Source organism: Solanum dulcamara, chromosome 3, assembly GCF_947179165.1.
Source record: "Solanum dulcamara chromosome 3, daSolDulc1.2, whole genome shotgun sequence".
NCBI classification, from domain to species: Eukaryota; Viridiplantae; Streptophyta; class Magnoliopsida; order Solanales; family Solanaceae; genus Solanum; species Solanum dulcamara.
The window spans coordinates 16,486,323-16,499,961 of record NC_077239.1 but is presented as its reverse complement, the minus strand read 5'-3'; the positions used below and the strand labels follow the sequence as shown (position 1 = coordinate 16,499,961).

Below are 13,639 nucleotides of genomic sequence, written 5' to 3'. Positions count from 1 at the left end.
TACACATTAGCTATAATTTGACTAATAAAAAGGAAGTAAATAAATATTTGAGTTAATACCATTTTTGAGATGATTTTTTTTCAAATTACTATTAAAAGCAATATATATATATATAGAATAATGACAAAATTTCCTTGAAAATGATTTTAAAAGTATTTTTGATTTTGAAAACAATTATTCAAATTGTTTGAAATTATAGAACCTTGAAAATTAATATAATTTTGGATGGTCAAAATTGGGTGTCAACATGACATGGTACTTCAACACTCCATCTCCCCCTTTGGCAAAAGTCATGACCTTCTACTTATGAACATCATCTTTCAGCTAAAGTAGGATGGGATCTTGCTCTTGCTTTTCCTTCACCTCAGCAACTAGAGATGATTCAGCCCTATTCTAAACAATAGCACTACCCTCACTAAATTCAGTAAGTTGAACTCCCAAACATGCAAGTCTATGCACCTCTTTAGCCAATTCCCTCTTTCCTTTAGTGCTCCCATAGATAAACTGCTAAGAGCATCAACAACCACATTAGTTTTACCTGATGGTAGAGAATACTCATGTCATAACTCCTGACTAACTCAAGACATTTCCTTTGCCTCAAGTTCAACTCTTTATGGCTAAACACATACTGCAAGCTCTTGTGATCGATAAACACATCAACATGCATGCCATAAAGATAGTGACGCAAAATCTTGAGAGCAAATAATATGGCTGCCAACTCAAGGTCATGAGTCAGGTAGTTCTGCTCATGAATCTTAAGCTACCTGGAAGAATATGCAATAACCTTACCCTTTCTGCACCAATACACAGCCCAACCCAACTCTGGACGCATCACAATAGATAATAAAATCATTTATCCCATTAGGTAGGGACAAAACTGGAGCAGTAGTCAACCTCATTTTTAGCTCTTGGAAACTCTTCTCACAAGCATCGGACCATTGAAACTTAGCCTTTTCTTAGGTTAGCTTAGTCAATAGAGATGATATAGATGAAAATCCCTCAATAAACATTCGGTAGTAACCAACCAATCCCAAGAAATTTCTTATGTTAGTCGGAGATATGGGCCTGTCCAGTTCTTTACCGCCTCAATATTTTGTGAATCAACTCGAATACCTTCACCAGATACAACATGGCCCAAGAACTCCACAAAAGAAAGCCAAAATTCATACTTTGAAAACTTAGCATAGAGCTCCTTATCCTTAAGAGTTTGAAGAACAATTCTAAGATGATTGGAATGATCCTTTTTATTTTTAGAGTAGATAAATATATCATCGATAAATACAATCACAAACATATCCAAATACTATTTGAATACCCAATTCATCAAATCCATAAATGTTGCAGGAGTGTTAGTTCAACTAAAAGACATAACAAGAGACTCGGAGTGATGATATTAAGTTCTAAAAGACGTCTTTGGGATGTCACATTCTCTTACCTTCAACTGATGATAGCCTGATCTGAGGTCTATCTTTGAGAAACAAGTAACACCATGAAGTTGGTCAAAAAAACCATTTATTCTATTTATTCTTAATGGTGACCTTATTCAACTAACGATAGTTAATACACATTCGGAGGAAACCATCTTTCTTTCGCACGAATAGAATAGGAACGCTCCAAGGTGAGACACTCGACCTAATGAATCCCTTATTTAAGATATCTTTCAACTGCTCTTTCAACTCAGCAGAAGCCATCCTATATGGTAGAATAGAGATAGACTGCGTACCAGGAAGAACATCAATCCCAAAGTTGATCTCTCTATCGGAGGGGTTCCAGGCAAATCACCAGGGAAGACTTTGGGGAAACTCATTAACAACAAGAACAGACTCAAGGGATTGAGCCTCCACACTATCATCTCTAACTCGAGTTATGTAGTAGATACAACCCTTGAAGATTAACCCTTAAGGTATGAAATGAATTTACCCTTAGGCACTGCTGGACTATACTTCCACTCTATGACAGGTTCATTTGGAAATTAAAACTTGACAAATCGAGTTCTACAATCAATTGAGGCATAAAAAACATATAGCTAGTCCATACCAAGAATAACATCAAAATCAACCATGTCCAACTCAACTAAGTCACCCATGGTATCGTTGTGATAGATGGACACAGGACAATCTCAATAGACTCTCTTAGCTAGAATAAACTCACCAACAGGAGTATAACCATGGAAGGGTTCAACAAGACGCTCAGTAATAATCTCAAACTTATTAGCCATGTATGGGGTCACAAAAGATAAAGTGGCACTTGGATCAAGCAAAGCATAGACATCAAAAGTAAAGACTCAAAGCATACCAGTGACAACATTTGGAGAGTTCTCCTAATCCTGGCGACTAGCCATAACATATAGACAGTTTGAACCTCCGCATGTACTTAAAGTAGTACCCCTCTAATTACCTCGACTTGGTGGTGCCATAATAGAAGATTGGGTTCTGTCACCCCACATAGGAAATTCTCTCTAAAAATGACCCATCTTACTATATTTATAGCACTTATTGGCACCCTCTCTGCACTCTCCCAAATGGAGTTTACCACACTTGCTACAAAGTGACTTCCCTTTCGAACCTTGAGCCACACTTTCTTGGGATTGGAAGCCCTTAAACTCTGAAATTCTACTGACTCTGGGATTTTTTATCATACCTATAGTTGGGTGTAGATGCACTTGTTGATGACAGATCATAGTTATAAGGCCTTTTCTGAAAGAAGGACTTGTTTCCCTTACATTGTTTCTGATCATTCTCATGCTCGGCTGATTTGTCTTTCTTACTCAAATGCTCCTTTCTATATTTCTTCTTATCATACTCAACCTACTGAGCATACACCATAAGCCTATAAATATCCATGTCAGAAATCAATAGTAATGTCTTACACTCCTTCTTCACATGTTTACCCAAGATGGAGATAAACTTCCTCATCTTAGATCTCACATCTTGAACCATATCCGGAGCATATCTATATAGCTAGATGAACTTAAGACTATACTCCTTCACGATCATCCAATCTCTAGGAAAGTAGTGGTCGAGGAATGCACTCTCAAACTCATCCCAAATACCAGGCTCATCATCCTCCCCATGAATCTTTTCACATTGATTGTACCAACATTCGCCAAATCCTTGAGTTGATAAGAGACAAGCTCAATCCCTTCAACCACGGTAGCATGCATCTCTTTCAGAATCTTCCACATCTCATAAATGAAGTTTTGGGGTTCCTCTTTAACCTTAGATCTCATGAAGACTGGAGGTCATCCTCAAGAAATCTCAAATCCTCATTGAAGTTGATGCTCTTGAGAGATAGAGCTAGGAGCTAGTGAACTCTGGTTAGCACTCTGGGTAGCTCCTATTATATCCCATATTTTATACGGTTGGATATTTTAAAGTAGCCGTGGTAAAGTGAAGGGAATGACCATCTTCCAAAATTTATTTTAATAAACAAATTGGTTATAAATATTATTTATGAACATTAATAGTGTGGAAATATTGGGAAAGGAAAAGGGCAAAAAGGAAAATTCGTAAAGTAGCCTATGGTAATATTATGGAAGGTGTCACGCCCTGAGAGGGTGCCCTAAACGTGGCCGGCACTCGAAAGCCATTTCTGACCTTCAAGCGAACCACCTGATCCAGTCACACTTTCATTCAATCACATTCTATCAGTGGAAGACTCTATTATGGGACTACTAACCATAATATAGGGCCAAAGGCCAAACAACTATCAAATCAATAATCAGCTAGAATAAAACTAATCAAAACGAACGAATCATCATTCCCACACTCTAGTCTATGAAGCCTCTATCAACAATCTAGAAGGTACCAATGACAAGTCCATGGCTACCAACGATCAAAATAAGGGTGACAAAATAAAGCTATAAAGATAATCTCGACATCCTCCGGAGACTAGGAGGACTCACCAACTGACTGGAAGTAAGGGGATCTTCAATAGTGCGCCAGTTGATAATCTCGAGTACCTGTCTCTACATCATGAAATGATGCAGACCAAATGGCGTCAGCACATGGAATGTACAAGTATGTAAAATGGCCGAATGAAACAACATCAGAAAGAATCAAACCAATTCGGAATCTCAACTCAAAAAGAAGAACAACTCAATCAAGTGTCCTAAGTCTAAATAAGAATATGGTTTAGACGGGACCAATCATGTACAATTCAACCCAATCCAACTCAAATTACTATCAATACCTATATGGGAGTTTCTCTTATCCGACAACCATCACTTATGAGCCAGTGATAGCACAACAAACCAACATTGTTGCCGCGTCCGTTCATACTTTGCCAGAGTATGAAAGAATCAACCAATCATGGATCCAATCCAACCAAGTCCTATAATGTCAGGACAATAATTTTGGGGAAGCATCCGACTTTAACAGTTTTATCCCCTCCTATGTTTGGTGACGTAGTTATTGGATTTGAGTTATTACTTACTCTTACCCAATTCAGTGCTCGATACTCCTCCTAAGACTCAATGCTCATAAAACTCCATCCAATCAACTCAGTCAAATCATATCGACAAGTCTCATTTAGAATCTTGTCAACTCATCAACTCTATCACAATCAAACCTCTCCCGGTCATACTATCCGATCAATCCCAATCATATCTTTCAAGAGTAGATTAAATATGTATTCATAACAACATACAAACCTATCCAATAGTGCCTCTATTCATTTAACAAATCTTTTGGGACTCATCACAACTCCAAGGTTTTAAGTCAACAATGCAAGATAAGCAACATATTTAAGAAAATTAACATTCTTTATCATAATCAACATAGTTAAGAAATTAACAATATGTATTCGACCTCTCATCTCAATCAACTCATACCAACATATATCATATCACTTTCTAGACTCCACAACATCAACATAATAAAAAAATTAGGTTAATAGATGAAAAAGACCTATTTGGACCTAACTCTATAAATAAACCTCATTCTTATGAACAATCAATCTCAAAGAAGATGTAGGGCACATGGGTGGACTCAACCCATACTTTGAGTAGCCTTACATACCTTGGTCAAGACTTTGAAGAAATCTTGATGTTGGGTCTTCAATGGGGAGCTTAAATTCTTGAAGTTCTTGAAGGCAATCCTTGTTGGAAAAGGATTTGAAGGAGAAGAAAGGGGATTTCTAGGGCTTTTAGAGAAAGAGAGGAATTGAAAAATGGTCCAAAAACATCCAAGGCTAATGTATATATAAATTGGGAAATGCCCAATTTGCCCTTTCTTAAAAATCTGGAAAAATGGGCTAAAATCCTCCTGGTGCAATAGTTACGATCTTGGCAGCATTGAAAAGAAGACTTGAAGACCTTTAATTTAGTAGGTCATGAGCCACCCAGATCTTCATATTTCAAAAGATATGGTCGATAGAAGTCGACCCCTTATACGAACTCATCATAACTCATGCATACACTTTACAATAATTGAGTTCAATCCTACATGTACACGAAGAAGGGTCTCAATCTTAGCAAGAAATTTTGGGGGGTGTTACAGAAGGCTAGGGGTAAAACAGAAATTTCACAAAGTGTTCAAGAAAATTCATGCAGGGGTGCACTCTTTTATGGACATGTGATTAATATATATGAATCAAAGTGTACATGACAAGACAATTAAGTCATCTTTATTTTTTTAAAGAAAGTTCTAGAAAAATAGAGAAGGAGGTCATGTGTCTATATTCTTACTTGAGGGGCTTAATTATAAATATAAATAAGTGGTGGAAGATATATATATATATATATATATATATATATATATATATGTTTTTTTGATGGTCAACCTTATCAACAAGGCATTTTATCTTCCAAGTTCAAGAGAGTTCTAGAGAAAGAAAGAAGAGAGGAAACTAGAGAGAAAGAGAGAAAGACCTAAGGATTTGGAAAAGAAAAGAGGTAAATTTTCCGATTTCATTCCGTGAATTAATTATCTAGGGTATACCAAGATGTTATGAAGGTATTGATAATGTAAATTTATGGTTTGGAGTAGCCCAAAATATTACCAAAAAGCCTCAAGATTTTAGCCGCGCTATGAGAGCTTCCGAGGCAAGTTTTGGTGAATTTCAAGCAAGGTAAGGTTTTCTCTATCAATTGAAGTTTATGAGGTTGTTATGGGGTATGTTAAATATATTAAATGATGTTGTAAGTGGAATTTTTTTTTATAAGGATGCTTGACGTTTGAAACAATTAAATGGAAGTCGTAGTGGTTAAATCGAAGTCGCGTAGTGTGTTGTTGTTGTGGTGCTGCAGTTGCAGATGGTTGAGTTGCGTGTAGCAGGGCTTTAAAGTTTTTTAAAAAGGGTGTGAGTGCTGCTGGTTGCAGCCACATGATCCATCGCTTGGTATGGTTAAAGATTTTACGAAATAAAGGTTAAAAACTCTATTTTGGTATCATAAATTTTGAGCTAGTTGTTTGGAGTTTTATTGTGGGATATTGAAGTGATTTAATGGTATATGTGCTGCTGGTTGTTGTTGTTGGATGGTTTTTGATATTGTGGTCGAGTTGAAATCTCGGAGATGGTGTATTTACTAGGGAAGTGCTGCCAAAATTTCGATAGAAAAAAATATTAGTTTAGGATGAGAATCTTGGATATCTACAGCTAATGTTTGCATTCGTTAATGTTGTTATAGATTTTTGGGAAGGCCAAGAGTTAAGTGGGTTTGACTAAGGAAGCGGACAAGGTATGTAAGGCTTACCCTTCCTTCTTTGGCATGATCTTTGTAAAACAAGCAAACGATGTATATGTATATGTATGATTTTAATGAAATTTCCTTTTCGTAGAACCGCTAGGAGGACTAATATTCCCGACTTCCCTAAGTCGTTTCACATGGTCATGATGCTCTTATGTGATGACCAAAGTTGGGTGATATGTTTGATATGTGTGATTAGTTTCAAAAGACCTATTTGATTTGATCCATAACATGTTCCGAAGGGTTCTTGAGATGATTATGGCTTTGGTTTTCCAAAACAGCTTTTGGAATGGTTGTAGAACGTTCTGTACTTCAAATGCTCAAAACTTTCTGATACTAACTCAGAAAAAACCCGAAACTTATTTCTGAGCTTTCATGTGTCGATCCATGTACGTAACCACCGGTCTTACCAATTTTCTCTATGTGCATATGTAAGTGGTTTGGCACCTTATGAGATTGTGACTTTATTCTACGTTGTCTTAAGATTATCCTTCGTTGATAGTCTCATCTTATAATAATTATTCCTTCAAGGTGAGACAAAGCGACCATGGTTAGTCCATAATATAATCGGAGGTTACCGACCTTCCGTCACTCCGATAGATACACGACTTTCGTTAGGATCTCATGCATGCTGTTTATATAACATATGTATATGTATATGTGGGATATGGGGAAGGGCCATATGTTGCGCTATAGACGCATTGCCACCTGGTCAGTTGACGTGATTTTCATCCCAAACGCGGGACATATGTGGGCGATATGACATATTCTATTTTCTATGTATATGAAAAAGAAATGTTTTTAAAGAAAAAGACAAGCATCCATGGCATCCGGCCTAAAAGGCACTCATATGTACAGGTTACTCTCTTATCTCACTATATGTTCTATGATTCTATGATATGGTTGTTCATACCTTATGTTCTTTATTATGCTGATTTCCATGCCTTACATACTCGGTACATTACTCGTACTGAGCCCCTTTTCTCCGAGGGTTGCATTTTATGCCGCGCAGGTACACCCAGACGAGTAGAAGCTATTATAGAAGATGTTGCAGCGGGGTTAGCAACTCCACTTGTTCCTGGAGTGCTGTTGAGTCAGAGTATATGCGCTATGATGTTTCATTCAAAGTTAGAGACTTTGCAGACAGAGTTGTGAATATAGAGTGTCAGCTTTGTAAGTGGCGTCATCAGCCAATATGTTATTATGTCGTATGTCACGAGTTTTATAGGATGATAGATTTTGGAAAGCAAGATTTGCAAAGCTTAGCTATATTTTTCATTTTTTTTGATGTACAAGTCTAAAGAGATTAAGTATGTAATATGAGATAGCGGGTTCGCTTGGCTCCGAGCATGGGGTCGGGTGCCCACCACACCCTATTAAGATCGGGGTGTGACAACTACCCATTGAGTGAGCATAGAAATAGCTCCTCTAAAATCTACCTCTAAAGTAGAAGCGGGCTGAGTAGTCGACATTTGGGGCACCTCAGTAGATCGTGCAGGTCGACTCCTGGTTCTCACCCTGACTCTAAGGGGATATTTGACTGCGGGACCTCAATGCTAGCAACGTTTCTTTGACTAGTAGTACATTTTGGAGGCATTATCTGCAAACGCATGAATTAGGAAGGAACTTTTTTATAGAGTTGAACTCTATCGTACGAACTCAGAATATGATGAAGTGAAACAATTCCTAAGTTGATGCTCGTGAGAGCTAGAGCTAGGAGTTGGTGAACTCTGGGTAACTACCAATTGAGTGAGTATAGAAATAGCTCCTCTGAAATCTACCTCTAAAGTAGAAGAGGGCTGAGTAGTCGGTATTTGGGGCACCTTAGTAGATCGTGCAGGTCGATCCCTGGTTCTCACCCTTGACTGCGGGACCTCAATGCTGGCGATGTTCCTTTGACTAGTAGTATGTTTTGGAGGCATTATCTGCAAACGCATGAATTAGGAAGGAACGTTTTTATAGAGTTGAACTCTATCGCACGAACTCAGAATATGATGAAGTGAAACAATTCCTAATGTACTGTAGCCTTCTTAATTATAAATATGTGCATGACACACCTATAAGTTTCTAATGTTCTGTAGCCTTCTGATTATAAATATAGTGCATGACACACCCATAAGGAAGACTCTACTAGACATGGCTTTATAGACACCCTATGACTCTTGAACTCTTTGTTGTCATACAAACTTTGTCAAGCCTCGAGAGGATACCCTAGGCATGGTCGACACTCAGAGGCAATTGTTGGCCCAAAGTAAATTACTTGGTCGGATCACTTATTCAATCATTCAGCAGAATACTCAATTTAAGGGTAGAATTCCATTCTGAGGTCGTTTACCTAAAGTAATAACCGAAATTAACTTTTCAAGTTTTAACAACTTCAAAATAGGAAAATGGGCCTAAAACCCAAACAAATGATCAGACAACCAAATAGTCAGTGCCAACAAGTCATAAATGACTTGGGATCACTACAAGAACGCTCTAAATGATGAAAAGAAGGTATTAAGGAAAAATAAATTGAAGGATCATTACAATCAACCAACTAAAATATCTTCACATATATTACTATACATATGATGACAACTTTTAGATCACATTTTTTATTAAACGGTAGGTTGAGAATTGCATATGGCTGGTGAGCAAATATCTAAGGATATTTAAAATTTAGCTATTGGTCCATTAATACAAGCAAAAAGGATGACCGAATATATATGTAATAGAGTTAGATACTTAATAGAGTCTCGTGAAGTCAAGAGAAAAACTCAGAATAGTGGTATAATGTTAAAGGCTACCACTCAAAGTTATGCGAGCACAATAGATAAAAAAACCATATTAGCAGAGGTTTCATTTTATGGAATCCTCACAGACATAATTGAGTTGTATTATACCAAGAAACTCAAGTTTGTATTGTTTAATTATAAATGGGTGAATAGGAACAAGGGGCTCAAGTTTGGTTTCCAATTCTATTTGGAAAAGGATTGGAATAATTCTCCTAATTTGGTTTTCAATTCTATTTGGAAAAGGATTGGAATTATAATCCTAATTGGAGTTGGTTTTGGCTTTAGGAAAAAGTACCACTCTATAAATAGGATGATTTGAGAGAATTATGGAATTGCTCATTACTAGTGTCTTTGAGAAACATTAGACACATAAGAGAGGTTTTTGAGAGAGCTTTCAACAAGAGAGAAGAGAGAAGAAAAGAGTGTTTTCTGCAAGAGTTTTGCTTCTCCGATCACAATCCTCAAATTGCATTTTCCAATTCATTAATCGTTGGATCGGGCTGAAATTTTTACTGAGTGTTCCTAACATCTCAGTATTTGATTTGAACGGTGGAGATCGAATTTGAAGGGGAGAAACATCCCATTTTAGGTCCCTAATAGTAGCTCCATTTTGGATAATTTTCTTCCTATTACTTTTGTTGGTATAACTATTGCTTCTCCTTACTTAGCAATTGTTGTATAGCCATTTAGGAGAATATTTGTAACTCTCTTATTGTTATAGTGGAGCAATTCAGATTTTGAAGATCTCGTGATTGTTACCTTCGATTTGAAAGGTTTTTCCACGTTAAATTTGGTGTTATTTATTTTCTCTGTTTTTGGGTTTGCGTCCTTCCGTCATAACAAGACCCTCGGCTCAAAAGAAGAATAAAACAAGGTCAGATAAGACTATGCCACACACATCAAAGAGAAAAGGTCATTCTCCAATTATAGACGATGTATGAAGTAATCACTTTTTATTTTCTGTAATTTATATATTGAATAATATTTATCGTGAATATTTAACGACCGTCTCTTACTATTCAAACAGATGACAAAGAAGAATAATGGTGTAAAGCCAACTCTTATTGAGATGTTCAAAAACACACACATGAGAGCTAATAAACAACCAGTAAATGAGATAGCTGGTAAAGTTATGGTAAATTCTTACACTTTATAATATAGGTACTTTCATTCAATTAAATTGTTTTTTAAACTTTTCATTATTTTATCTTTCTCTCAAAAAGAAATAAATGGATGATCTTGCCGAGGTGTATCCTGAGTTTAATGTCCCTGAAAGTGCTCCTAATGTTGTGTACTCACAAGTAATGGGACCATATACTCATGGAATTGTCCGAACTCTAGAAAAAGGAGCAACTCCTAGTTTAGTTTATGGCGCAGTATCTAAATGATCCAGGCTAAAAAAAGAGATTTGATACAAGGGTTTAGAAGGAAGTTCAAAAAGCTACCTCAGTTATGAAAATTGAGATGACAAAAGAGATGGAAGCAATGGATAAAAAGTTGTTAGAAGCAAAAGAGGAAGATAAGGAAGCAACGGAGAGAAAATTATGGAAAGCAAAAATGGATATGGAAGAAATTATAGCCGATAAAGTAAAGACGGGAATACAGGCATATTTAGAGCCTTTGGATATTAATGTTGACGACAATTTAAAACCAAAGCAGGTGAAATAATTGTCTTGTTAAAAAAAAAGTACTTTTTTTAGATCATAACTTTGTTGCTATTAATTACAGTTGTCTTCCTCTTTTGCAATAGGTTCTTGATAACTCAATTCAAAATTGTCACCAATCATTATCACATGTTCGAGTTGTTCACATAAAAAAGGTTAGAGAAAATTTCATTAAAGTATTGAATTTTATATTAATTTGCTTATATCCTACATTTATATGATAAAGGGATCAACTGATTCTTCTTTCTTATTAATTTTGAATTAATCGACCAACTATTAATTTCATGTCATGTACAGTGAAAAAGCCTAAGTGATCATCTTCTTGTTGTTGTTATTTTTCAGTTGTTTAGTGAAATTATAAACGGTATGTTAATTTATCATATTATTTCTAGATTCTATTGACACTTATTTTTACCTTGTCCAATTATAGTGATTTCTTGAATTTTTCAGGCAGTGTAGTTCTTTTTTTGGCTCTGATCTGTTTTTCTTTGTCTTGTTTTGTTTGTACAATATTTTGTGATTTTGAAAATGTTTGTATTGAAGTTCAATCTTGATAGTTACGTAACTTATAGATGAACATTTTTGGGTAAGACTTGCCAAGTGATATTGTAGGCAGACTTGTACGAATATAGTCCATCAGGTTTAGTGCTCCATATAGATTTATCTCGTTGCTCCAACTCGCCAATATCAATGTTAATAATCAGTTGAATTAAATTCTCAGGGTTTTCATCTCTGAGATTTTGTAAGTTTTAGTTGCCCTCAAGTATATACTCTTTGACAGTAGTTTTGATGTAATATGCAGTTGTACACGGTTCTTTTATGAAATTTAATAGTTGGGCCTATTTGGTCTTGATAAAAAAAAAAAGAATCTATGAGCCTAGCTGGCAAACTTACCACAATTACATTTCCAGTTGAGTGAACTATCTTCTTTTATTACTCCCAGTTGGGATGTATGTGTGCTTCCAGAGAATAACTCTTTAGGAGTTTAGTGAAAAAAGAAGGTTGGTTTTATTTTACTCATGAAGCCATGAAAAATGTTATTTGTCCTTCATAAATAAAAATGTTGTTTATCCATCTGTCTAATAAGTATGAAAGGAGAACTGGATATCATGTTTTATGGATTTCAAAGTCATATATCTCATACTTGTTACACTTATGGTTGCGAAAATTGCTTGTTAAATCTACAGAGTATTTTCTGGTACACTTTAAGTTCAGGTTTCTTACAGGGAATTGGATTTAGTTTGTGTGCTTAAGAGTATATATCCGAACCTAATGTTAAGTGGTCTGAAATCCTTATAGATATGATTCTCATATTCTCATTTCCGTGGGAAATGGATTCCTCTTTACACCATAACTGGATGATCTCATACATATCTCTAATGTTGAGAGTCTAGTTATAAACTCTTGAAAACTTTAGCATAAGGTGCATTAACTTGGAAATACAAATGATTAGTCCTATTCTAATGGCATTCATTAAAGTGGGACTGGGTAACTTATGGTCTTTGAAAGTTTGTTGATATTTTTGAATCTACGTAGTTGACTCATCTATAATGACTCTTGAGAACACTAGATGATTTCTTTTCATCTGTCTAAGTTTTGATGGACAGAGTTACTCGGCGTACCTTTGCTAGTGAGAGGTAGTAGTAGCAGGTACCCTGTATAATTAGTCGAGGTGTGCGTAAGCTAGCACCTTATTAAAAAGAGAAGGTTGTTTTTTATACGATTCGACCTAGAAAAACAAGAACAAATGCGGAATTGAAAAGACAAGGAAAGAAAAGATAATAGATAGGCACAAGATAGAAAATTGAAAGCAACTAAAGGATATATTAGACCCAATAACCTCAATTGAATTAATCCTAAAAAGCACCTAACTCTTACGATGACCTAGAGAAAGTTGGATTCACCTCGCAACCAACGTTTCTAAGCAAGAAGACAACCAAAGCTTTACCAAGCTCTCAAACTCACACAAGAAGTATTGTTAATAAATAGTCAAAATAATCTCCCTAAGAATGAAGACAACTCTAGCTATTTATAGTGTTTAGCTAGTTATTACAAAAAATGGCCTAAAAGTGGCCCTCAAGGCATTGCAGAAATAACAATTTCTGGCCGTCGCGGCTGTGAAGGTGGATGTGATGGGACATTACACATATGACGCTCCGTCAGTCTTGTGGTCGCTCTTAAACAGTGGTAGACATTTCTAGCCACCTTGTTACGACCCAGCTGACGGGCCGTCAATCACCTGACGATTCGTTAGTTCCTCATTCATTCTAAAATAGGGGTCATTTCCAATGCCACCAGGTGAAGGCTCGAGAAATGGTCCGTCGAACCTCTGATGGTCTAGGTGATGACCGTCACTTCCCTCCAACTCCGCCAACAAGATGTAGAATCCTTTGGATGTCCTCGAAATATGCTCAACTATTCCGATCTTTCAGAGTAGACCTTGAAAGGCTTGTAACTCACGTGATTGACTTTTTGTGAATAGATTTGAGGCGATCTGGTTTGTATCATTC

General features: G+C 36.3%; 1 long non-coding RNA gene across 1 annotated transcript; it reads left to right on the top strand.

Moving 5' to 3' along the window:
* The first annotated feature begins 10,163 nt into the window (after positions 1-10,163).
* LOC129881574 (uncharacterized) lies at positions 10,164-10,600 on the top strand. The gene is made up of 2 exons (XR_008765619.1): positions 10,164-10,400; positions 10,493-10,600. It is a non-coding gene; the product is annotated as an uncharacterized LOC129881574 (long non-coding RNA).
* Positions 10,601-13,639: the final 3,039 nt, after the last annotated feature.